General features: G+C 39.8%; 1 pseudogene; it reads right to left on the bottom strand.

Moving 5' to 3' along the window:
* Positions 1 to 20,973: 20,973 nt before the first annotated feature.
* LOC147419276 (uncharacterized) lies at positions 20,974 to 21,520 on the bottom strand (annotated as a pseudogene).
* Positions 21,521 to 26,981: the final 5,461 nt, after the last annotated feature.

The following is a 26,981-nucleotide window of genomic DNA, read 5'->3' as shown; positions in this document are numbered from 1 at the left end:
CAAATGGATTAGTCATCCATTATGGAACGATGTCGTAGGGTAACATAGGGATCCTCTACCTGCTAGAAAAAGGACTAATGAATAGGATTTATCTTCTCTACCCCACAGTCGAGGACGACTATGATTTCAATAGAGAGGTAATGTCATAATAAGTAATATCTAATTCTCCAAAATGATTTTTTCATGTTAAACTGACCATTTAATATGGGGAAGTGCCAGGGGACAAAAAGCTAGAATATTGGTCAAGCTGGAAGACCGGACACAATAGGGATCCAAAGGGGGGGCCATCTGCAAAAGAGCAATGTACAACAATGGGCTTTAAAGACCCTAAGGTTCAGCCCATTAAGACTTCCAAAATGCTAAGGTTCCAAAATTCAAAGGTTGTGTCCAAAGGTCAAAGCTTAGGTAAATTGGATACTCTTAAAGCTTTCCATGTTTGTGGGGCTTCACCGTTTGCCTGTAGGCTAGACCACCATTTCGTTGTGAACTTTTGAAAATGCATAGCTACATGGCGTAGCTTAGAGGACTCCGTGAAGCCCTCATCTGCAAACGCCGCATCAAATTGTTGGATGAAAGCCAAGACTTCGTCCGTAGCACCAAAGGTGCCATCGTAGGTAAGGAAATAGATATTATTTCCTCCCTCTTTGAATTTCTTGAGCTTGGACGACCTTTTCCACGCGGCATAGGATTTCCTATGGCCTCTTCTTTTTGGTGGTTCAAAAGTTGCACCATCACTTTCTTCAGAGGATGAAGAATTTGAGGAAGATGGAGAACAAGGTGACCTCTTTCTTGCCTTTTTCTTGCCTTGGTCTTCCTTGTCGGCACCATCACTTTCTTCATAAGAGGAAGAAGATGGAGAAGAGGGTGACCTCTTTCTTGAATTTTTCTTCTCTTCTTTTTTATCATCCCTCTTTGAATTATGGTGTGGAGAGGTGTGCGATGGTCTTCTCCGTTTAGGAGGTGATGGAGAGCATTTTGCCCGCCGTCTTTGTGGAGCCATCTCCTTCTTCCCAAATCGGAGAGAGGCCTCTTTTGGAAGTCTCGTAAGGAGGCTTCCTAGGTACTCTCTCTTCATGCTGGGGAGCTTGGAGAATCCCATGAGTATGAAGCTGCCGTTGCACTTCACTTTGGAGGGATGGATTGCCCATGGCTTGTTGAAGCCTAGAAACAAGGTAGTTAACAAGCATAGGGGCATCATTAGTAGCCTGCTCATTAGCAAAATCAAAGCTATCAACATTAATTTCACTCTCTTACTATTGTCAGACATTCTAACAATTTTTTTATGTTCAATATTTGTAGGTGTAATCTAGGACTTCAAGCCCTAGTTGCTGCTCCTCTCTACCCCTTTAGAAAAGCACTCAAGATAGTATACACGTGGCTTGAATATCATTAATAGCAAGGAATAGAAGAGAGGTTCTTTTAACACCAAAACAGTACCGGCTCTTGTCAAGCTTCTAATAGCTCAATAGTGGTGAAGCCATAGGCAAGCCCCGTAGGACTCCACTATTAAAACCATAGCTCTCGACAGTGATGCTCCGTAATTTGCAAGAACGCATGCACACTGCAAGGCTGAAAAATCCATATTCTACTTAGTCAGTTGAAATTAATAATACCAACCATTTATAGCTAGCTTGAGGACCTCCCTTCTTGAGCAAGAAAAGAAAAACCTTGTGCTCTAATACCAATGTAGCATTTAATGGCCTAGTAACTTGTGTGTAGCGGAAAATAGCATAGACATAGTGAGAATTTCATTAGAATAAATTCCTAATGAGCATAGCAAGAGTGCTTGGATGGAGAGAGCAACAAAAAGCATAACACCTAGTTAGATAGGCATGAACAATACTTCAAAAGAGAGAGAAATTAAGCTATTGACATTAGTTGAGGACCGGATTTACATGGAGCCGGTCCCCCCTCCAAAAGGCTTTGTATTATAGGTTTCCCCCATCAAGGGAGACATTTTACAATACAATCCTTTGTGTTCCTTCAATAACTAGCTAGTGCAATGAAGATGGAAACTTCAAGCACTAAGCAAACACTTATAAAACACAACATCAATTCCCTCACGGTCTCAGACCCAAGACCTCACACACCTTCAAATATGGTGAGAGCTAGCGGGATATGGGAGTAGATTGAGAGGAAGGAGTAGTCTTACAAGAAAGAAGGATATCTCCTCTCATAATCACTCATAAAAGCTTAGCATAGCTTAGTAATTAGCATGGTAGAGGAGATGAGCATGCATTGAAGCTTGGCTCTTGGTTGGATTTGCATCACAAAGCCAAGAGTTGTTGGTGTAGGCATCCCTTCTCACAAGCTTGGAGTAGATGATGAGCTTTCCATTAAATTTTGAGAAGGAGAGAGAGAGAGTCTTATTGCTTCACACATGAGATTGTGTAAGTGTGTGTGTGATAATTCCTTGCCAAAATCAGCCCCCTCTCTCTCTTGGTCGACCCCTCTTGCAATTTACTCATGCTGGCACCCCATTGGACCCTACAAAGCTTAGCCAATCATGATTGAGAAGCATAAGTGATATCCTTGTGACAGGTCCCCCTTTCCCCTTTTGTGAGAGATTTAGGTAATTAAATAATGTAACTAAACTCTCATTGGACCCCTTTGTCTTCTGGCCAATAGGAATCAGGCAAGCCATTTGGTTGTTGAATGTTCATTGGACCCCTTAGGAGACTGTCCAATAGTCTTCTAGAGAGCTTAATTCTTATTGGTTCTTTTATCAAGTGTTTTTAAATGAATTAAAATAGATTTACTCTAGCCTTATTCTCATTGGTCCACCTCTATGGCCATCCAATAGGACTTGGGGGCAACTGGGCTAGGGACCTGACATGTGTCCCCTATTCCCTTTGTGTAAAGGGCTTGCAAGAGTGTGTGTGTGTGTGTGTGTGTGTGTTTCTCTCTCATCCCCTACTAAAAGGGCTTGCCGCTTCCTATGTAGGGATCTAGGAAGACTTTTTGTACACTACAAAGCATCCAATATCCCTAAGGTTTGACCATTGGACTTTACATTGAAAATTGGAACCTTAGCATTTTCGAAGTCTTAATGGGCTGAACCTTAGGGTCTTTGAATCCCATTGTTGCACATTGATCTTTTGTAGATGTCCCCCTCTTTGGATCCCTATTTTCTCTCCTTTGGATCCCTACTGTGGCCAGTCTGCTAGCTTAACCAATATTCTAGCTTTTTCTCCCCTGGTACTTCCCCATATTAAATGATCAGTTTAACATGAGAAAATCATTTAGGAGAATTAGATATTAGTTATTATGACAGACTGTTCTTTATGCCTTACAAGATTCTTACCAGATTTTTGCTAGTACTTGGAGACTTATGACCCAAGGAAATCCTGAAGTTGTCAAGTTGATGCATTGTGCACATTGCTGTTACAAGAGTCACTTTCTAACAAAAACAAGACTAGACAGCATGCAGTTGAACAGGCGTTTATTGCTTCTCAAAGAAAGGGTGGTAACAATAATGCAACCACTTCTTATGGTTCGTCTGCAAGTGGAAAATCACATGTTCCTAATGCTTCTACTATCAACAATTCGTCTAGAAATTCTGGTGATAAGGGCAAAAAGAAGATGTGTTGCCATTATTGTAAAGCTATCGATCACTTGATCAAGCAGTGTCCTAAGTTGAAGGCCAAAGAGGCTAAGAAGAAAGAGGGTGGTACCACTGCAAATGCTAGTTCCACTACAAATGCAGCCATTGTTGAGTCTTTTGTGAAAGGAGACTGTGATGTTGATGTTGATGCAGAATTGGTTTTTAGTGCGGAGTGCACTTACAATCGTGCTATCCATGATGCATGCATGTCAATTGCTGCAGATTCACATGTGTGGTATTTTGACAGTGGTGCTACAAAGCACATTACCTCACATCGTGAATTGTTCACCTCTCTCGAGTCTGCCCCTCATGGGAGTTTAGTCACTTGTGCCAACAATACCTCTTATCCGGTTCAAGGAGTTGGAAAGATTGTGCTTACTGCTACAAATGGCAGTTCTTTCACACTTGTTGAAGGCTGTATTTTGGGTAAAATGCAGCGTTGTAAGTTTCCAAGGGATGGTTCAGTTAGGGACACATGCAGGTTGCAGCTTGTGCATAGTGATGTTTGTAGGCCCATGCAAACTCCGTCCTTGGGAAATTACCTGTACTACATGACTTTCATTGATGACTACTCCAGACATGCATGGGTATTTCCGCTTAAAGCGAAGTCCAAATTTTTTATGTGCTTCAAACAATTTTTGGCTAGTCTCAAAATGTACTATGGGCACCCTCCGTTTCGATCGAGGGGGGGAGTTTTTGTCTCATGAATTTAATGCATTTCTGGCTAGTCATGGGATAAAACACCAATGTACAGTGCCTTATACGCCTTCGCAAAATGGTGTAGCTAAGAGGAAAAGCAAGTCACTTATAGAAATGGCATGATGTATGGTCAAAAGTCAAGCTTTGCCGCATTCTTTTTGGCTTGAGGCCATCATGTGTGCCACTTATGTACTTAGAAGGTGTCCTACGAAAGCTTTGCAGTCTATTACTCCATATGAAGCATGGCATGATACAAAGCCTTCTATTGAGCACATCCGTATTTTTGGTTGTTTGGCATATGCTTTGGTGCCACAAACACAACGTAGACAATTGGATGATAAGGCTGTCAAATGTATTTTTGTTGGTTATAGTGCTGAAAGCAAAGGTTACAAGTTGTATCATCCACAAACAAAGCATATTTTGGTTTCACGAGATGTAGTGTTTGTGGAAGATTCTGTTCAGTCCTTGCTGTCATGTACTAGAGACAATAATGTAAGCTCACAGGACATTTATGACACTTTGTTGCCTCTTTTTAGTGGTGGAAGTTCAAATGTAAATTCCAATGAGGCAAATGTACAGCCTATGGGGGTTTCCAAAAATGTTCCAGATCAGCCTATCACTGATGCAAATGTACATGATGTACTTGATGGGGAAAGGGCTGAAAATGATGTACTTGATGGGGTAAGGGCTGAAAATGAGCATGCTAGAGGTATGCCAAAATGGATGGTGCATAAAGTGTGTGACAATAAATTGGCTGCACCTTTGTCTAGTTGTACTCGTTCAAGCTCTCACCATGCATCTTATGCATCAGATTTTTATGCTTTGGCTATGTCTAGCTTACATGATGTTGAGGAACCTCTGTCTTTTGATGAAGGAGAGAATTCAAAAAATTGAATGGCTGCCATGCAATCAAAATATGATGCACTTATAGGAAATGACACATGGAATTTATGTGATTGGCAAAAAGGCCATTAGTACAAAGTGGGTTTACAAGTTGAAACGCAAGCCGGATGGTGAGCTCGATTGCCATAAGGCTCGACTTGTTGCAAAGGGTTATGCACATCACAAAGGCATAGATTATGAAGAGACTTTTTCTTCCACTTGTCGTATTGGCTACTGGCGTTTTCTATGTGCATTGGCAACTCATTTTGGTTGGGATGTACATCAATTAGACATTGTTACTGCTTTCTTGAATGGTGACGTATTTGAGGAAGTTTATGTAATGCAACCTCACAACTTTGTCAAGAAAGGACAAGAGGACAAAGCGTGTAGATGTAAGAAGGATTTGTATGGGTTGAAGAAATCTCCTCGTGCTTGGTATGAGAAAGCTGACACTCATTTGGTCAAACGAGGCTTTTGTAATAGTCCAAGAGAAATCACATTGTATGTCAAGCGTGAGGGCGATGTACTTCTCATTGTTGTTCTATATGTGGATGATTTGCTAATCACTAGTCCCAATGAGGCACATATTGCTGAATTTAAGGCTAATTTGATTGCTACTTTCAAAATAAAAGATTTGGGTCTGTTGCATGATTACTTGGGCATACAGTTTAAGCAGTGTGATGGCGGTATTTCCTTGTGTCAGAAAAGCTACATAGAGACATTGCTATGTAAGTTTGGACTTGAGGATTGCAAACCTATTGCCACTCCCATGGAAACAGGCTTAAAATTGAGTTTTCATGATGCTGGTGATCCTATAGATGTCACTCTTTACCAAACTACTGTTGGATGCCTCATTTATGTATGCAACACGAGGCCAGATATTCAGTTTGTAGTCTCACAGGTCAACAAATTTATGCATAGCCCAGGTTCTAAGCATTGGTAGAGTGTCAAGAGGATTTTCCACTACCTTAGTGGCACTTTACATCTTGGCTTGTTTTATCCGAAGGGGGGATCATTTCCGCCAGACTTACATGCTTTTTTGGAATCAGATTCGGCTAGTTGTTTTGACACGCAAGTGTCCACAAGCGGTTTTTGTTTCATGCTTGGCAGTTCATGTATATCATGGTTGATCAAGAAGCAACCTAATGTGGAAACTTTGAGTTGTGAGGCTGAGTACAGGGCAGTCTTCACAGCTGCGGTTGAGTGTGTATGGCCTAGACGCCTTATGGCTGATTTGGGTGTTGGATAGGACACTGCCAGCACTATCTACACTGGACAATCAGAGCGCATTGGCAGTTGCGAGGAACCCAATTTTTCATGCTCGCACAAAGCATATTGAGGTGCATTACCACTATGCCAGGGAGACACTCTCAACAGGAGAGATCAGCTTGGCTTATTTGCGAACGCAGGACAACCTTGCAGATCTTTTCACAAAGGCATTGTCTCGTGAAGCGCTTGAAGCCTTCCGTAAAGCTTTGGGATTACTCCCCTTTGTGGACTGATCATGTCCTTAGGGCATGGCACTTCCCTTTACTCATGTGCCAGTTCTCGTTCACCGCATCACTCCAAAGGAAGACTGGGCATTTTTTCCCTCTTTTAGGAGGTTTTTTCCCTTGTGCATTGTATATACGCCCATCACTCTAGGGCTATTTATCTTTCCATTGCACACTAAGTAATACACTCTTTATTGTGCGCCTTGAGCTTACTTCTTCTTCTCCAAGCTGTGTGTGTTTTCTTGCAACACTAATTCCAACAATAGTTTGGCCAATCATCTTCAACTATCAGCACACCATCCCATCCTTCTTCACTATCAGAAACTTCCACTTTAAGTGGTTGTATTTCATCATTTGTCCAGTTTTTTGACCTTTCCTTTTCTTGGCCTTTTTAATTTTAGGACTTTTGTCTCATCTTCTTTCGATTATCCTTTTTTTTTTTGCTGAAGATTTTTTTCTCCATCAAGGCTTGTGTAATTTGCGAGAGCTGCTTCCATTTCAGGTGTTGGATAGTTTTTCCATTGGTTTTCCAACGTTTGCCCGGCTTTTCTTGATTATGTTAGGCAATGATTTGTTTCGTCTCCACCTTTCTAGCAGCCAAGGATAAACTCAAAGCTTAAGGAGAAAGCATTGGTCTTACCATCAGGTAAAAGAACTATCTCAAAAGCAATTAAAAATGGTATTTTTGGAATCATAAGCACAACAAACCCCGGGCTAGGAATTTTCAGAATTAAAATCAGACAAAAACTGACTCTCTAGTTCCATCGGAAGGTTCGATGTAAAATAAATTGTTAAGAAAAATTGGATGGTTGTAGTAATCATTTAAGCATGGACTTAATGGTTGCAATAATCATTTAAGCATAGACTTTTACTAAGGCCTCCCAGATATTTTCCCTAGATATTTATAAAATTAGCAGAAAATAACAAAAAATTAGCAGGGTTGATTTTTTAAATCATGCAGACTATGGGAGGAGGTTGCAGGACCTACCAGGGATAGGAATAGCAGTAAATGGCACCTTCTTGAGCTTGGGGATTGCTTCAGCTACAAGCAGCTGGCTGTTCCAGCCAGGGAATGTTGAGAAGGCCCATAAAAAGTATAAATAGGGTCCTAGGCCTCTCATTCCGACTCAGACTCGGAGTCCTGGCCATTTTTCTCTCACATAGAGAGAACTCTACTCAAAAATCACTAGAGAGCAAAAACTCTAGTTGATTATCCATGATAATTAGCCTAATCGCTTTTTAATTTGCAAAATTATGCTAATTTTTCTCTATATTCTTAACTAATTTAATTAATTAAGAGAATCAAACTTATTTACAATCTAAATTACTCTCTTAATTCTTAATATTCTATTGATTACTTAGATTAAGATTAGGGATATTAAATTAATTAATTATTAAGCCATATTAAGGTTGAAATTAATCTTTTTGGTCTTAAATTAAGGGTAATTATACTAGTTAAACTTAGATTAGTAAAAGATAATGATTAGAGCTGTATCAAACTATTACAAAGCTAGGAAAATTATATCATAATTTTCTAAAAAACTTTTGTAATTAATTAGGCATAAATTAGCTATTTTCAATCAAAAAACTGATGGAAAACCTACTTAATTACTTCAAATATTTGTAAGTTAATTATCACAACTAGAAAATATCGTTAAAAAAATGGGGCAAATTATTCATTAATAGATAACTAATCTAAGTATTTAATTAAGCTAAAATTAGCTATTTTTAGCCAAAAAATAAAGGAGGAAATTAGTAAATCATGTTAGATAATTAGGTGCTATGTATCAAAGTTAGTTGACATGATAAAGAAGCCTTGATAATTATTGTAAGGTTAGAAAATTGATATAGTTATTTATCTATGTCAAATTAGACTAATTCTAGCTAAAAATTAAAGTGGGAAATTACTAAATCATGTTAGATAACTAGGTGCTATTTATCAGAGTTAGTTTATATAAAAAGAAGCTATGATAGTTATCTTATGTTAGAAAATCAATATAGCTATTTATTTAAGTCAAATCATACTAATTCTAGCTAAAAAAGAAAGAGGAAAATTAGATAATTAAGTTGGAAAACTAAAAGATAATTACTAGAGATAAAAAAATTCATTATCTACTTATGATAATTATACCATAGTTAATTAGCTAGTTAGGAAATTATAATTGATTAAAAGACCTATTTTTAGCTAAAGATTAATTAACATAAATAGACTTTACGATCAAAAGTTTTTTGAAAAATTATACTAAGTGTAAATGAGTGATATGAAGTTGAGGAAATTAAATCTTTAAGATAAAATAAATAGAATAAATATTAAGCTCAAAATAAGCAGATTTTAAGCTTAAAATTCGATGGGAAAATTAGGAAAAAGATATAAAAAATTATGAGAAAATTAGGAGAGCTTACAAAACCCTTACGAAAACTTTGGAAAAAGTAATCATATCTATATAGGCAAATAAGAAATTGCTAGGTCAAGAATCTACCAATTAAGATTACAAATTTAACCTTGATTGGATTAAGATTGAATACAAAGGTTAAGTCTAGCTTTTGGATAATTTACCTAATGATTAGACGTCCTTTTTTATAAAGGTATGAAGTTATGGCACCTAAAAAGACCTGAGCAAATCCTACATCTGATGATGAGGGCGGAGCTCCAAAAAGAACTAGAGCACCACACAAGGACGAAGCCGAGCTGAGTAGTAGGTCTATTGATGAGAGTGTACAAGCCCTAGTACTACAAAAAATTCCAGATCGATTCCAGGTGTGTCTTTGTTATAATTAAATTTAGTTAATTCAACTTTCTTTAACTATTACCATTGCATACATAAAGAGGGAGTAAGGAATTAGAAAAAGAAAAGCTGGTTGAAACGGAAGATCTTCTCCAAGAAATCTACGAGCATTTGTTTGTAAATAAGGAAGAAAATTCTTGGGGTAAGGCTGGTTGATTCAGGAAAGAAATGATTGGTCATCCTTAAGATAGCTTGTCTCAAGACACCTCTGATTCCTTGTAATATTTTCACTTCAGGTGATGAGTAATGATGGCTGGTTAGCCATGGATGAATCGGTTTCCCCCATGTACGTGGAGTCTGTACCTCCTACACATGTATGTTTGTGGATACTGATTAGGATACCGTTGTTATCCTAGGGAAACCGTCCGGTTGTATGGGCAACTGGTACTGGCGTATGGGTGTCCCGAACTTTTGGGTGATGGGTTTCCACCCTGTTTATAAATAAGGAAGGGTGTTCTTTGTTCACCCATGTATAGGTGTGCTTGAGACAAGTGGAGTACATGTCAAGATCTTTCAAGATATATTATAAGTGATCATACCTTGTGTTAAGTCTAAATATGTTTGTTTTCTAAAAGACTGTTTTCAATGTTGATTTCAATGACTTGTCTTAATGAATAATTGTGATGAGAAGTTAAAAAGGATCCATGATTTTAAATGTTAAAACACATGTGGTAGTAATTAGGAAACAAAAGGATCATGTGTGAGTGTGGGGTGGTAAGTGGGGATTGACTAAGGTTGTCAATCATGGACGGATGGACCTGATTAGTCAAGTAACTATCCATTCCCATGCACTAAAAGTATTTAGTAAACTTCTCCAGTTGGAAGAGGAATTCACTAGTGGTTGTGCCCTCATATCTGTTAGGGAAAAAAAAGTGCTGGTTGAGAATACCTTAGCCCAAATTGTTGAAGTTATAGGGCTAAAACAGACTTAGATCTTTAAATATTGTCCCGTTTCTGCTGTGAGACAGGACTAGGTCTTTTTTCTAGGGCTATAGACCCAAGCCATTGTCAATGGTAAAGGTCTATTCCCTGGATTTTCCTATTGAGAGACTCTGACTTTCAATAGGCCTAGAGAACTGTCAAGGACCCCATCCCAATCTTGGTCTTGGTGGGTTAGGGATCTCACAAGTGTGTATCATAGCAAGGTTCATTAAGGTCTTGGACCTAGAGAAAAAACATTAAGGTACTATAAAAAAATTGGGTTTTGATAAAAAAAGTGATTAAAAGAGTGTAATTGAAATATGAAAGAGAAAGAGAAAAGAGAAAAGAGAAACATTGTCCCCATCTGTGCAGGAAGAATTCCATCAAGCCTTCCGTCTCGCAAGTTTATAAGAGCATGCACATTCCAAAAATACATAATACGGAAGAGTGTAATGAAGCTATTGGATTACATGTTTTCCCCACCCACTTGGGGAATTAGCTGGGGAAGGTTTGGTGGAGTTTTTCTCATAGATGCGAGGGGAGTGGAAGGATTTGGTTTAAATCTCAAAAGACTCAAATGGGCAGAGGAGCTTCGAGTACTTGAAGTAGTATACTTGTTCACAGGAACAGAAGATCCAAATGAAAAGATAGCAATAGATAATAGTGTTTTAGTGTCACAAAACCGATGGGTATTTGATCAAGTAACCATCATAGTCTACCCAAAAACAATTAGGCCTATGAGGGTAGGTCCTAGCTTTAGAGGACCTAGAGATGTTGTATTTTGTGAGGACGTTCATGCCTCTTGAGAATTTATCTTTGAATTTAACATTTCAAAAACCTTAGTTATTTGAGCATAAAAATTACCTCAAGCTTTGGGCAAGGTTCCCACAACCACTTTAAGCGTCTTAGCACCTCATGCTTGGGTATGATTCCCACCTCGAGGTTAGCCCTAGCTTGCGTAAGGTCAAAGGAATTTTTAACACTAACTTTTGGAGGTATTTAATGAAGCTGACCCTAAGGTCTTTTAAGCTCCATTAGGTAGCATTGCTCTTTGAAAAACCATCTCTCATTTGGACCCCTTTACCATTGGCCTCGTGTTGAGATAGATCGGTAAGCACATGTCTATATTCTAACCCTTGTTCCCATTTATTATCCTACATTGAATGATCAATTTAATATGAGAAAATCATTTGGGTTGGCTAGATATTAGATTTTATGACATTACCTCTCTCTTGAAATCATAGTCGTCCTCAACTATGAGGTAAAAGAGATAAATCCATAGTCATTAGTCAATTTGTATTAACGGGTAGAGGATCCCTTTTTACCCTACGACATCATTCCAAGATGGATGAATAATCCATTTGGTGCTTGGGAGACATAGCTGCCGCAAGCATGTCTGCTCTTTAGTCCATTTCAACCTCCCAAGAAGAGTGACAAATTCTACATGGTATTTGAGAGACATCGTCATCACAAACATGATTCTTAGTATGCATACTACTTAAATTTGTGCACAATAAAGAGAGAATTATTCTTAAAAGACAAAAGCATTGATCATTTAAAAGAAACATGTACATTTGCTTACTCTAATGTAGCATTGTAAGCATTGACAAGGTTCATACTATCCTTAAGCTGGATTCCTTGCATCCATCTAGCATCTTCAACAGGATAATTTTTGAACTTAATAAGATACCGGCGGATAATCTTACCATGTCGTAGTACCTTCTCTTCATGCCGAAGGATAGCTTCGGGTTGTAGCACCTCTTCTTGGTCTTCAATTTCGAGAGGGTCTTCAATAATTGGTTCATTTGGAGGCTCCCCTTTGTAGGGCTTAAGTAGGCTCACATGAAAAGCATTGTGTATGAGCCAATGGTTAGGCAACTTGAGTTGATGAGCCACCTCATTGATTGGCTTCAAAATTTGAAAAGGACCATAGTATCTTTTTGCTAGTTTAGCATAATACATTCGGAGGCTCCCCTTTGTAGGGCTTAAGTAGGCTCACATGAAAAGCATTGTGTATGAGCCAATGGTTAGGAAACTTGAGTTGATGATCCACCTCATTGATTGGCTTCAAAATTTGAAAAGGACCATAGTATCTTTTTGCTAGTTTAGCATAATACTTTTGATGGCCTGTAGGATTTTTGCCCGTCGTTTGCCTCAATCGAGCCTTAGGAAACTTAAGTAAGACCCAATCATTTTCTTTGAATGCTAAGGCCCTTGTGTGCTTGTTGTCAACAACAGCTTTTGGCCTTAGTTGAGAGATGGATATAGCCTCCTTAATCTTTTGAAAAGATGCTTGCAGTTCATGGCTATACTCATTGGCAGCGAAGATCTTCCCATGTACTTTGAGTAGCAAGGGACTTTTAGGTCTTCCCTCTATGATTTCAAAAGGTTCTTTTCCCGTAGAAGTATGGATAGTATAATTATATGCATACTCTACAAGAGGTAATTACTTTTTCCATTGTGAGCATTGATCTACTTCTGTAACATAGGTCTTTAGTAGATCAAGAATCGTAAGATTGGCTATCTAACTTTGGCCATCTATTTGTGGGTGCTAAGCCAAAGAGAAATTCAATCTTGTACCTAGATTTTTGAAGAGACCTTTCCAGAAAATACTGGTAATTCTAGGATATCTATCTGACACGATGGATGTTGGCAATCCATGGCGTTTGAAAATCTGAGATATGAAGAGAGTTTCCATTTGGTGTGTCTTAATAGTCTTCTTGACGAGGATAAAGTGTGCTTGCTTGCTAAACCTGTCAACTATTGTCCATATTCTCGTATTCCCATGGATAGACTTGGGTAATCCAAAGATAAAATCCATGGATATACTCTCCCATGGTGAATTAGGGATTGGCAATGACTGGATTAATCCAGGTTGCTTCCCTCTATCATACTTGGTCTTTTGGCAGACCACACATTTTGACACATACTCTTGTATGCCCACTTTCAAACAAAAGTACGTCTCTACTCCTCGAAGAGTAGGTTGAATGCCTCTATGCCTGCATAGTGAGGAGTATGGGATTCATACATGACTTTCTCACGAAGGGAGTGGGTAAAACATATCCTATTGCCATGGAGAAGATAACCATCCTGCAAGGTGAATGGTTCCTCTTTATTCCCCAAAGCAAGGGCTGACATTATGTCTTTAAAGTTAGGGCCAGTAGCATACTCATCTATCATAGAAGATATATCATTGTGAGTTTCTATGGACACAAGATTAACTTTTGGTCGTCCTGAAAGTGCATGAGCCACTTGATTGTGCTTACCAGCAATGTGAGCAATGTGGAAATTAAATTTTGAAAGAAAATTTGCCCACCTCATTTGTTTGGCGGAAAGCTTTGTTTGCACCATGAAGTACTTGAGATTTTGATGGTCTGTTCGTAGAATGAATGGAGTCCCCAATAGATAGTGCTTCCATGTGTCTAGGGCATGTAGAAGAGCTAAAAGCTCTTTCTCATAAATTCCCAAGACCTGTTCATTCGTATTGAGCCTTCGGCTCTCATATGCTATGGCATGCCCTTCTTGAAGCAAGACTGCTCCAAGGCAATCACCACAAGCATCACATTGGACCTCAAATGGCTTTGAGAGATCCGGAAGCATGAGAACTAGTTGAGAGGTAAGCTTCTCTTTGAGCTTGTCAAAAGCTTTTTTCTCCTTAGCAGTCCATGAATACTTAATGTTCCTCTTTGTTAAGTCATGATATGGTCCTTCTATTTGAGAACATTTTGCTATGAAGCATCTATAGTATGCACACATACCAATAAAGCTTCTTAGCTCATGTAGATTCCTTGGATTAGGCCATGCTTTTATTACCTCTAACTTTGATGGATCCATATGGATACCATCTTGAGAGATAATATGACCTAAGTATTGAATCTCTTGAAGAAAAATATTGCTTTTCTTTTGGTTGAGAAAAAGCTTGTTCTCCCTCAATGCTTGGAAAATCACTTGGAGATGCTGCTTGTGTTCCTCCAAGGACATAGAATAGATGATGATATCATCAAAGAACACTCCAGTGAGCTTGCGATAGGGTCTAAATATTCTCTCCATCAAACGATTGAATGTGGTAGGTGCATTGGTCAAGCCAAAAGGCATGACTAGATATTCATAAAGACCAAACGTTGTATGAAACGCGGTCTTTAGGATATCTTCATTCACTATCCTTATTTGATGGTAGCCACTTTTAAGGTCAATCCTACTGAAGTAGGTAGAGCCTTGTAGCTTATCAAACAGATCTTCTACCCGAGGTACAGGAAATCTGTTTTTAATAGTGGTATGGTTTAGTGCGCGATAGTCCATACACATGCGATATGTACCATCTTTCTTTTGCACTAAAAGGATTGGAGAACAAAGGGAGAGGAGATAGAACTCACCATCCCTTTGTCTACCAATTCTTGTACTTGCCTCATGATCTCCTCTTGTTGAGCTTGGGAAACTCAATAAGGAGGTTTGTTAGGCGGTGAGCTTCCTGATAGGAGCTCAATCCGATGGTCATCATCCCTTCATTTTGGAGGTAAGTCCATACGGATATCATTGATGAACACATCTTGGAATCCTTTTAGAAAGTTAGACAAGATTAACTCTTCTTGATTCCTGCCATTTTCACTTGATAAACCATTAGTGTCATTAGTGGATTCTTTGACAAAAAACATGTACGCAAAAATTGAGCTTTTCATTGACTTATCAAAAGCTGGTGGATTTACAAGTGGTATAGTACGACCACACTCATTAGCATCTATACATGTTTTTTCCCCTATAGGTGAAGTAGAGTCTCCTTTTAGGGAACTTCATGTTGGCAGCCATGAGATCAAACCATGGTGCCCCTAGGATAGCATCCTCATGTTGGAGAGGAAGAGATGAAAAAGTTTTCTTTGTCGACATAGCTTTGGACATGAAGCCTCAAATTCCCAATCAAGGGAGTAACGGAGGCTTGCTATCCCTTGAAAGCTGTGTCAGCCATTACAATATCTTCCATCCCGAAATCTTGAATGCCCAACTTGGTGGCCAACTTCATTGACATGAAGTTGTGAGTAGAGCTAGGGTCAAACAAGATGAAGGCATCATGCTCCCTTACCTTTCCCCAAGCATAGGAGAGAGGTGATCCTTTGCAATGAGCATCTCCTCTTTTGGAGCTTCGATAGTGGAAGCTCTAGAAGTCTCATTACGAGCATTTCTTTTGGGGCAAGAATGATAACCATGTCCTTGCTCCCCACACTTAAAACATTTGTGATCCTTGCAAAAAGTTTCAAACTCTTCAAGAGAGAATTTATTTTTACCTTTGTAAACTCCTTTCTCCTTGGACCGATTGTTGTTGTTGTTGTTGGAATGGCCTTGGAGAGAATTTTGGGCATTGATTTTTTCCTTCGCGTCACTTTTGTCTTTATTTTCTATGGGCTTGACATTCCGTCTAGTCCCTTGTTGGAAATTGATGTGCGAAGGAACCATGGTGTGGTGGATTACTTCGCTGATAGAACTAGGCCGTTGAGAGTTGACATACTCAACCATCTCTTTAGGTAATCTAGCACAAAATTGTTGCTTTTGCTTGGCGAAGTCTATCTTTTGAAAGATAGTAGCCTTGAGACGTAAATCCCAAAACTTGTCCACATATTTATGAATAGACTCATGAGAGAGAAGCCTCAAAACTTTTCCATTTGGTGAACACTTTGTCCTTTGCATTGCTTGCAAGGAATTGCTTCATGATGGAAACTTGTTAGCAGCAAGCTAACACGGATACCATTTTTCAGTGTTCTCATTGTAAAACACTTATTATTTTGATACATCGGGAATATTGTAACTCCTATTTTCTTGGATAAACTCTGTAATTAATGAGCCGGGGCTACAAGCTTCTAGATTATATCAACCTGTCATTACCCATCTTTGGTAAAACTCCTAGATTATTAGTTTTAACCACCAAAAACCTTGGCTAAGGTATAAAATACAATTTTTGTAAGTTATTATTAGGTTTTGGATAATGAAATACACAGCGTGAGCTAAAGGTGCTCACTCCTCTCCTTCTCGTGCTTCCTACTCCCTCCCCGGTTGTCGCATTGCAATCGCGTTTGTTGCATTGCAACCGCAGGTAAGAGCTCTACGCATTGACGTAAACACATCACCATAATTTGTAGTTTTTGGTGTCCCCGACCCATGGCCCAATTTTATCATAACTAGGAATTTACACTTTCAAATAAAAAACTAAGCATAGACGGGGTATTGGGACATCATTGCTAAGCATTTAGATGCATTCTGGGTCAAAAACGACTAGGTCAAAAATCCACTGCTATTAATAATCGAGATTTTGGAACTTGACTTAAAGTGGGATTTGAGACCATAAGCATGTGTGCTTAGGTATTATAAACATGTCCTCAAAGTTTCATTACATTTGGATGTCATTTAATGCTGTAATAGATGTGATTTGTTTGCCGATGAGCGATTGGCTTTTGGTTATTTCAGTCATTTGAGTGTAGCTTAAGTTAGATACGAGTTGTTAGTTGATTCCCAAGAGATTGACAACCTCTTGTAGCCTCTATGCACTAGTTGAGTCAGCTTCGTCCCATGGATTGACAATTTCATCATGGTTCTCGCTAATACTACAATAAGATAGGATGATGAGGTTAGACATGCGTCCCACATTTGGCACCGTTGCCGGGGACTGAAGAGACCTAAACTAGGGAAAAACAGGAGCGTCTTGTGAAGTTATCCTTTAACTTCCTCTAGGATCGCCTAGAGTTCAAAACTTTCTTTTAGAAACCGCATAGCCTAAGATTGTCGTCTTTTGCTGTGTAGAGGTAGCTGGGAAGTAATTGTACTTGCTGAGTGCCTTTAGGATTGTAGGATTGTAGAAATAGATTAGGATTTTGAGGATGATTGGTAGACGAGACAAGTGTTAAGATCAATGCTCAAAAAACCATAAAAGACAAGAAAACGAGTGTTTGTGAATACTTTCCACAACCCCATTGCATGAGAATCTAGGAGTAGGGTAAGTAGGATCCGAGGTGGATTTCAAAACATTGCTATCTCTGAAAGAATCATTGTGAGTTATTATTGGAAGTTGCAGAATTTCAGGTTTACGGCTAGAAATAACACGAAAAGACTTTAAACCACTCAATTCGACTGGAGAGTAAGCTAAAACGTTGTCTGAACCAGTTGGTAAGCTCAAGGACACTTTGAGATAAAAATTTCAAGAGTTGGTCACGACTCAGATTATTTACTTTTTCTTGACATTTTAGGCCAAATTAAGTTTTGACTTGATTCATAGACTTAAAATAGCTCATAAAAAGATTGTCCATTGAAAATTTGAAAAAAATTGGTTCATTTCAAGCCTGAAGTTAATAATCGTAATTATTAACTTTTAGATCAGATTTGACCAAGGTTCATACCATTGACTGGTTGCATGTGTACAAACAACATTTGTAAAGGCACAAAAGATTTGGATCACCAAACTAGCAAAAACTGGGTAAAAACTAAAGTTTGTACTGACTTTGTGAATCTTGAGTCTAAATTGGAAAAACATCTGTCCAAACTTGTTGAAATTTTTCATAGGCTTATATTGATGTGATAAACATGTATACATGTTCAGTTGACCAAAAAGATGTAAAAAGTTGTCAGTTCTAAATAATCACGATTATTTACATCTACCCCATTTTTCAACTTTTTTGACCAAGTCAGCATACCACTAGTTTTACCATGTTGTAATAAGCCCACAAACCAAATTTGATAAGATTTGGATCACTGGATTGAAAATTGTGACCAAATTTGCAAAGTTAGTCTACAGACAGAAACTTGATGACCATTTGACCAAAAATTGTCCAAACTTGATGAAACTTGTCTAGGGACCTTAACTTGAGGTGCTTAATAGATCCGTGTCAAACTTGGGACAAAAATTTGTAAAAATTTAGCTAGAGCTAGCGATTATTTACATCTGCTTCAAAACTTGAAGATTTTGCAAATTTGAGTATACAACAAGGTCAAGCATTATCAAGTAGACCCCACAACTCAATTTTGGTGAAATTCGGATCACAAAAGTGAGACTTAAGCCAGATTCTTGAAATCAGAGTCTGCGGACACAAAACGGTTGATAAACTTGATCAGATTTTGTCCAAACTTGTTGAAACTTGTTCAGGGACATTAACAGGTTGTATACTTGCCAAACCAAGCCAAAAAGTGCAAAAACTAGCAAAAGTAAATAATCACGATTATTTACTACTGCTACTTAGGGACATTGTATCATTGTCCTTCTCTCACTCTTTTAAATATCATCCTACTCTGACAAAAGCAATCTGACAAACACTCTGACATTCACAAAATTCCGCCATTGCTACAAACTTCAGTACCGACTTACAAAAAGACTCTGAAAAGACTCACTGCTTCCTTTATGCATTCAGAATAAGACATTGATGAGAATACAAAACGAGAGAAAGGACAATAGTGTTGACCAAACATTTGTCATTCCCTTAATCCCACAGGAATCCACCATTACATCTTCTTCCACATCGTAACTGAAAAACTGCCTATTGCCGAACACTTCTTGACATACATAAAACATCCCTACACTTAAGATCCCAAAAGACACACCCCATATTAAGGTTCATTAAATTTTTAAAGTCAAAATCCTACTTCGCTGAGGTGTAGCCTTAACACTTGGCACAGCCCGGTGGCTTGAGCCATAGGTTGACCTTGGACCCATGATCCCTTGATCCATGTTCAGCCACTTTGGTTTTCTACATCTAGTCCCTGCTTCTGCTCCACTGCAAGAATTGCATCCTCTACCATAGGTAATTGTACTGCCAGCGGTTCTGCATCCACCTCAACCACTAGAAGTGGACCTTCTGCTACTGTTTCCATGCTACCCTCAGGTTGTTCCTGCTCATTTGCAGCTTGTGGTCCCTTTTCAACACTAGTATGTTGCTCCATCCTGCTTGCGCATTGATTCCAATTGCATTTCCAACTCAGCATTCCGCTCACGCAGCACGACATTCTCCTCACGGACCTTATCCTCTCCAGCAGCTTCAAACCATGACTTGTACCTCGACTCTTGAAAAATCCTTGCTACTTGGTGCCACAATTCCTTGGTGTAATCAAACACCTCTTTCTTCAAAACATCCACATCTGCATCAGAGATCAAAACCCGTGTGACACCCTGGCCATCCAAAGTGGCCCTCTCCAAATCCACCAATGGAGTTAACCTATTCATCAAGAAATTTTTATCTGCAATGAGATGTGCAATCTTATCCTCCACTTCATGAAACTGCTTCTGTGTAGCCTCCTTAAGCCCATTAGCCCATATCTGAAACTCTTGCGCAGTTCCTGCCATCTCAGAAATGCGATTACGCATATCCGCGCTGACCCGAGCTAACTCCTCCTGTATAATGTCTTCTCCTTCAATACTTCATCCACCCGGCTCTGTAGCTAACCGACTTCACACTCCAAGCTATCAACGTGTTCCTCCTCTGCCTTTTGCATCTTGAGGGTGAGGATCATAGCCTCCTGATTGTAGATAAACCGATTCAAGTCGGACAGACTCTGAACAGCATCTTGAACTGAAAACACCCCATCCACTTTAACACTTGTAGGTTTAGCAAAAGAGGTTGTTTTAAAGGCCCGTGTCATCGGGGTTTGTTCCCTTGAACCCTCGTGAACTTTCCGCGGAAACATAGTTATAGTATGGCTCTTGCAATCCTGTCCTAGAAGGGAAAATAGTGACCTTCCCTAATGACTGCACCTTTTCATCTATGCCAGCTGCTAACTTACTTCCTTGGCCCAATGCAGATTTAAGCCTATCCCCACTAGGCATATCCCAATCCAACTTCCAACGCTTTGCTTCCCACAAACTCTGAATATCCAGACTCTTAATGAAGCTCGATGGTGCGGGTGTGAGAGGTACCTGCAGCACATAAGAGAAAATTGCATGCAAGTAAGGAGCTACCTTGGAAATAGACGGTGACCTCCTTTTATCCCTTGGCTCTGAAAGTTGTAGCATGTCAAAAATGAAGGATGCCCAATCCACCTTCTGCCCTTACTCTGCATGATGAATTGGAGCAAACGCCTCTTTGGACATATATGTGGTATTTGCAAGAAAAAAACAAACCCTATCCAAATACCAAAATAGGTGAGTAGTGAGGAGTTTGCCACAATTCCGCACCATGTAATAAGCTCGACTGCCTTCGATTGCCTTTGGGCTGCCCAAATTCAGACCTCATCACCGCATCCGTCACCTTCTTTGCCTTGTACAACAGGTTGTGAGCAACCTTGAAAACCTCGCCCACTAACTTTGGGGAAATATCCTTTCCCTCCATAATACAGCCAGCATTTTCCCTAAGGTGGCAAAGCTGCGACTCTGTAAATTCATTCTTCTCCCAAAGAGCCCATGGTAAGCATGTATACTCATAAAGACCAACCCGGCGCAGCCATACCTCAGTATCATGATCATGAACATCAAACATCTCGTCGACCTCCATCTCCTCCACAGCATCATCTCCACTGGATTCTACCCCCTCAATGTCCTCCACGCTTTGAATACTTTCTCTATGGGGGCGGAACAACTCCTCCATGGCCATCTTGATTGACCGGGTCTTCGTCATCTCTTCCTCACCTAGCTCCTGCTATTTAGGCGCTGCTTATTTTCTGAAGCTTTCAAAAGACATGGCGTCGCAGGCGATAGGAAACGCACGCACAGTGGTAAAACACCTTTTGACGACGAACGCGGGATACATGCATGCAAAATGAGTATGGCCTTTCACCTCAAACCGGGCGCTAACCACCCCATGATGGTCCTTATTCTGAAAGTGAGTGTTAATTCCCTGCACACGTGTGGTGATTGGACCATTCACTTCAAGGGAATCTCTCTTAAAAACATTCTGTGTCGCAAACTGGTGACCTCCTCGATGACATAACCCCTGGACAATACCGTCCAAGGCAATTCCACTGCGGATATTTGCCAATTCCGCACTTTTGCCAAAACAAAATCCGACAACCTTCTGCAACCTAAACCCACTGTTGGACATTGTATGGCGGTCTATACTCCCCAAAGAGTGCACCTTGAACCCCAACACTGGTTGTACCCATTTCACTCCAATTTCCTCAACCTTGTTTACCATCCATCTCGGAATCTCAGGGACCTTGCCATAAAATTTCTTCATCCGAAAACCATTAACCGGTTTCACAACATGTGTACCAATAACATCCCTCAATCTGAATGTTCCTTGGCCTAATTCTTCAACAATTTGATAAGGCCCAAAGTATCTTAACTTCATTTTTCCTGGGTGTGGTCCCAACTTGGAATTGTACAACATCACCCAATCACCCTTCTCAAAAATTTTGAACTTGACCTGCCTTGTCATCCAAGATTTCTGTCGCTTTTGTCCAATATCCGCTGCATATGCACTATGAATCCGATCCTCTTCCAACTTCAAAAACTCCCTCTGTCTATGCAGCACAGAATCCTCAAGACTCAGCCTATGTTGAACTTCCAACCTCAGACTTGGAATCGTATACTCCATGGGAACAACAACCTCAATCCCATAAACCAATTTAAAAGGTGTCATCCCTGTGGCAACCTTATATGCTATTCAAAACGACCATAAAGTTGAATCCAATCTGTCATCCCAATCCTTTCTATTTTCTGAGACAATCTTTTTTAGAATTCTCACTAGCACCTTGTTTGTACTCTCAACTTGACCATTAGCATGTGGATGATATGGGGTTGACTTCTTGTGCAAAATCATATGTGTAGCTGTCAACTCTGCAATTAATGAATTCAAAAAATGCACACCATGATCTGACACCAACTTAATGGGACATCCAAATCTCGTCATAATATTTGTATACAAAAATCTAGCAACACTTGCTGCTTTATTATCCCTCAAAGATATTGCTTCCACCCATTTGGTAGCATAGTCTGTTGCAACCAAAATGTATCTTGCTCCTGTTCTACTAGCTTTCGGTGAGATTGGCCCAACAAAATCTAATCCCCACTTTTGAAATGGTTCAAGAGGTAAAACTGGGTGATCCTGCATCCTATCCATTGAAGTAGGTTGTCCAATCTTTTGACATTGCAAACATCCCCTTGCAAATTGATGTGCATCCTTAAGCAACAAGGGCCACCACAAGCCAGCTTGCATGATCTTTCTCCCTGTTATTTCTCCAGAAAAATGCCCTCCTGTTGTCCCATAATGGGCTTCCTGTAAAACCGCTTTCTGCTCCTCATCAGGCACACATCTCCTGATGATCTGATCTGCTCCCTTTCTATACAAAGCTCCAGCAATAATAAAAAATGGCCTACTTCTCAATGCAAACTTCTTCCTTTGATCTGATGACATATTAGAAGGCAATACTCCATCTGTCAAAAACTGCAACATTTGGTCATACCAATTGTCAAAATACTGCCCCTTTACAGAAAAAAAATCCGCATTGGGCAATTGATCTGACACTCCTGGTGTCTCCTAAAAAATGCTCCAATCTACTAAGATAATCCTCCACTGCATGATGATTTCATGGTGTATGCAACACTGTATAATCAAACTCCTGCAACAAAAGAATCCATCGGGCAAGTCTACCCTCCAACTTTGGCTTCTTAACCAAGAAGATAAGTGCTTGATGGTCCACATGGAAGACCACTTTATTCCCCAACAAGTAATGTCAAAATTTCTCCAAAGCAAACTGCATCCCTAAAGCCTCATGCTCCGTAACAGTATAGTTCTTCTCAGCCGGTTTCAACATCCGACTTGCATAATATACTGGTCTAAACCATCGGCTGATCTTCTCTTGCATCAGCACCGCTCCGACTGCAATATCCGATGCATCAACAAACACATGGAAAGACAACTGCCAATCTGGAGGTTGAATAATAGGTGATACCACCAACATCTTTTTCAAACACTGAAAAGCCTTTTCCTGAGCATCTCCCCAGATAAAATCAACATCCTTCTTTATCAAATGAGTCAAAGGTGCACTGACATCTACCAAATACCTCAAATTACGATTATGCCACTTAATCTGTCACATGAACCTGGAAATCTCCTTCACATTAACAGGTGCTACTGCCTTCTGAATTGCACTGATCTTGTCTGAATCTATGGAAATCCCTTCTAAAGAAATGATATTCCCTAACAATTTCCCTCTTTGGATGCAATTGCACACTTATATGGATTCAAAGACATCCAAAAAAAACGGCACCTTTCTAAACATTTCCTCAAATATTCCAAATGGTTAATCTTCTCACCAAATACCAAAAAATCATCTATAAAAATCCTCATGAACTTTGTCAAATAGGGTTCAAATGTTTTAAATGTTGCTTTGGAGTAAGAAAGGGGTCCATTCTTCAATCCAAAACTCATCACTTTGTATGCAAAAGCTCCCCACTCAGTAATAAATGTTGTCTTAGCTACATCCTCATCTGCCATCCGAATCTGGTTATACCCTGAAAATCCATCAAGAAAACTGTACATCTCATGTCCTGCTACATCATCTAAGATTGAATCCACAAATGGCAATGGAAATGAATCTGCAATGGTTGCTGCATTCAGCTTCCTGTAATCCACACAAACACGAATCTTCCCTGACTTCTTGGGAACCACCACTATGGGTGACAACCATTCTGCTTGATCAATTGGAACTATAAATCCCACTCGGAGAAGCTTGTCCAACTCCTCTTTAACCTGCTTAGCATAATTTGGGTTCATTATATATCTCTGCTGAATTACTGGTACTCCATCCTCCCTCAAATTGATTCTGTGCTTATACACAGCCGGATCCATGCCCTTAAAATCAGAATAATCCCAAGAAAAAACATCAATAAACTCTGTCAACAACTGCTTCAATTCTTCCTTAAATGCATCATCCAAATGAACACTTATTTTGACAATTTGAGGACTCCCTTGAGATCCCAAATCAAGATCCTGCAATTCATCCTCCTTGACTCTGGAAACCTTCTCCATCAATTTATCATAAAGAAACTCCGCTCTGAGGATTGCCTCCTTGGGTGCAATATCCCCTTCGGAATTATCCTGATCCTTTTCTTCACTATTGTGACCAATTTGTGACTCTTTCTCTGACTTCAGATCTACATCTGCCGCTTCTAACTTATTAATTGACTTCTTCAACTCTCCCTGCTTCACATACTTCTCTACAATCTTCACAACATCCACTTCAAACATTGGAACCACTGTAGGATTAGCCTTTATAAAACATGCTTCCTTATCATCTTCAACTTCCTCAGCTAAATTTATAGTCTGAGACAACGTTGGTTTCATCGATGTCAACAACGGCTTCTTGGACTCATCGGAATCCTCATTGACTTTTTGGTGCAGGCTCCAACTTCACATTTGTCAACTTTTGAAATTCAGTTTCCGACAGAATATTCACCCCGGATCCACCATCCAACATAACTTCTGGAAACACACGGCCATGAAACTCGAGCCGCACAGTTGGTATAGTGAAATCCACATCATCTGGATTGATTTGATAACTCCCAATTGATTCCTGCAATGCTTTTGAAGTCATGGGGAATTTTGTCATCGTGGTTGCAGAATAAGACCGATCTTGGAAAATTGGTACCAACGAAAGCAACTGATTTAATGTAAAGTGCATAGGAATATTTAGCAGTTCTTCAAACAATGTTGCTGACGGTAATTCAGAATTGACCACTTTTTGCATCGGCTTTTGCACCTTTTTAGAAATTGTCTCATTAGGACCCAACTTCCGAACTTCCTCTACTGCTTCATCTCTTACATCTCTTTGCTCCTCCCAATCCAAAGGTGGTTTAAGACGTGCTTTGGAACATGTAACTGCCAAGCTATCCAAATCTTCCCACACATCATTTGAAGGACTACATTCAAAAGGACAATCTACCAAAACCGTATTTGCTTCATGATCCGGAAGAACCTCAACACCAACTAAATTGCTCTCAGCCTCTTCCTTTGTTGCTACCTGTTGTGCGTGTGGTACAGGCAACTGTGGTACCTGCGCATTCCCTATTTGCGGATATCACCCTAGTGGAGTCCAACTTGTGGTTGTTGCCACCCCTGTGGCTGCTGCCAGTTTTGTTGCTGATTCCAATTTCCTCCCCATGGCCTAAAATTCTGGTATCCTCCAAACCTTGGTCGAAATCCTTGATTAAAATTTCCCTGAAATGGTCGATTCTGATTAAAAGGTGGTCTCCATCCCAAGAATGGTTGCTTATTAAATACCTTCTGTTGTACACCTGTATCCAGAAAGACTCCACTGGCTTGTGCCAAATTTTGTTGAATCCTCTCTGGGATTGGTCCTCAAAAATTTGGATTATACCAACAATTAGGTGTAACATGACCATCTTTTCCACAAATGTCACAATGGAGCTTCCTGCTAGATGACTCCGGCTTGACACCCAACTCTTTCAATTTCTTCTCTGCCATCATTTCCATTGTACTACTCTTAGACTTCCCTTTGGCCTTCTTCTTACCCTTCTTCTTATGCTTCCTCTTCTTGTCCTCCTTCTTTGAAGCAGTATCTGAATTTGAACTCTCATTGGAGTCTGAATTGCTACTAAAATTGGAATCGGAATCTATGTCTGTATCCGTATCCGAATCTGAATCGGAATCTGACTCATCTTCACTACTATCATCTACTGATCTCTTCTTCTTTTTACCCTTTTTCTCCCTCTTTTTGGACTTCTTTTTAGAGGAACCTGGGTTAACAACTCCAAACCTCTTCTCTGCCCTTGTGGCAGTTGCTACCAAATTGTCCAATCCTGCTCCAACATCAACACCTGCAATTGCATTCTGCAATTCTTTCCGCAACCCATTCATATAATATCCGGCTAACATTTCATCCATAGGACTCTCTGCATAGGTAAGCCTATTCAAGTACTGATTAAACCTCTAAATATAATCCTCAACAAACATTTTCTTTTGCTTAATACCCTTCACTTTATTAAGCACATAATTTGGTGTCTTCTCCTTTTGAAATCTATTCAGAAATACATTTCTCAATGCATCATAATCCACAAAATGCCCCACATTGAAATTACTCAACCACTACATGGCTTTCCCCTCCAACATCGCTTGGAATTGTCGCATTTTGGCTGTTGCATCATATACTCCGTCAAATCCTCTGGCCTGCCATCTTGTCTCAAATTGAGCTACGTGGCAATCAAGGTCCTGTTTGGATTTCCTTGAGAAGGTCCCAAACTTGACGCGTAAATCTTCTCTAGCCGCTGCCGCCATATTCCTTTGCGGATTTGGAGATAACTGCCCTGCTGAGGATGATGATGATGATCCCGGTATTAATGGTTGCCGTGGAATATTTCCACCAATGCCCAGAGGGTCATATTCTAATCTTCTTCGTGTCAAAAACAATTGCTGCAACACTTCACCTCCAACATACCTTGGGTGTAATGGCCTATTCTCCTCAGCTTCATTGAAAATTCCCCCATACTGCTCAATCACCTCTAAATCCTCCGTAGTTGGCTCTGATGCTTCCTCCCAATTGTCAACTTGGACACCTCTGTCTTTAAAATTCTCCTGGCCCGTTTCACGCTATTCCTCCTGTTGCTGCAACTCTCGCTGCCTAACAGCCAACCTTGTTAAATAAGAATGTGATGGCTGGGGTAAATTATCCAGAACT

The sequence above is a fragment of the Adiantum capillus-veneris genome, chromosome 29, assembly GCF_014529385.1.
Source record: "Adiantum capillus-veneris isolate H3 chromosome 29, ASM1452938v2, whole genome shotgun sequence".
Taxonomy (NCBI): domain Eukaryota; kingdom Viridiplantae; phylum Streptophyta; class Polypodiopsida; order Polypodiales; family Pteridaceae; genus Adiantum; species Adiantum capillus-veneris.
Note: the sequence above shows the minus strand (reverse complement) of the source record. Positions and strands in the feature narration are given on the sequence as shown.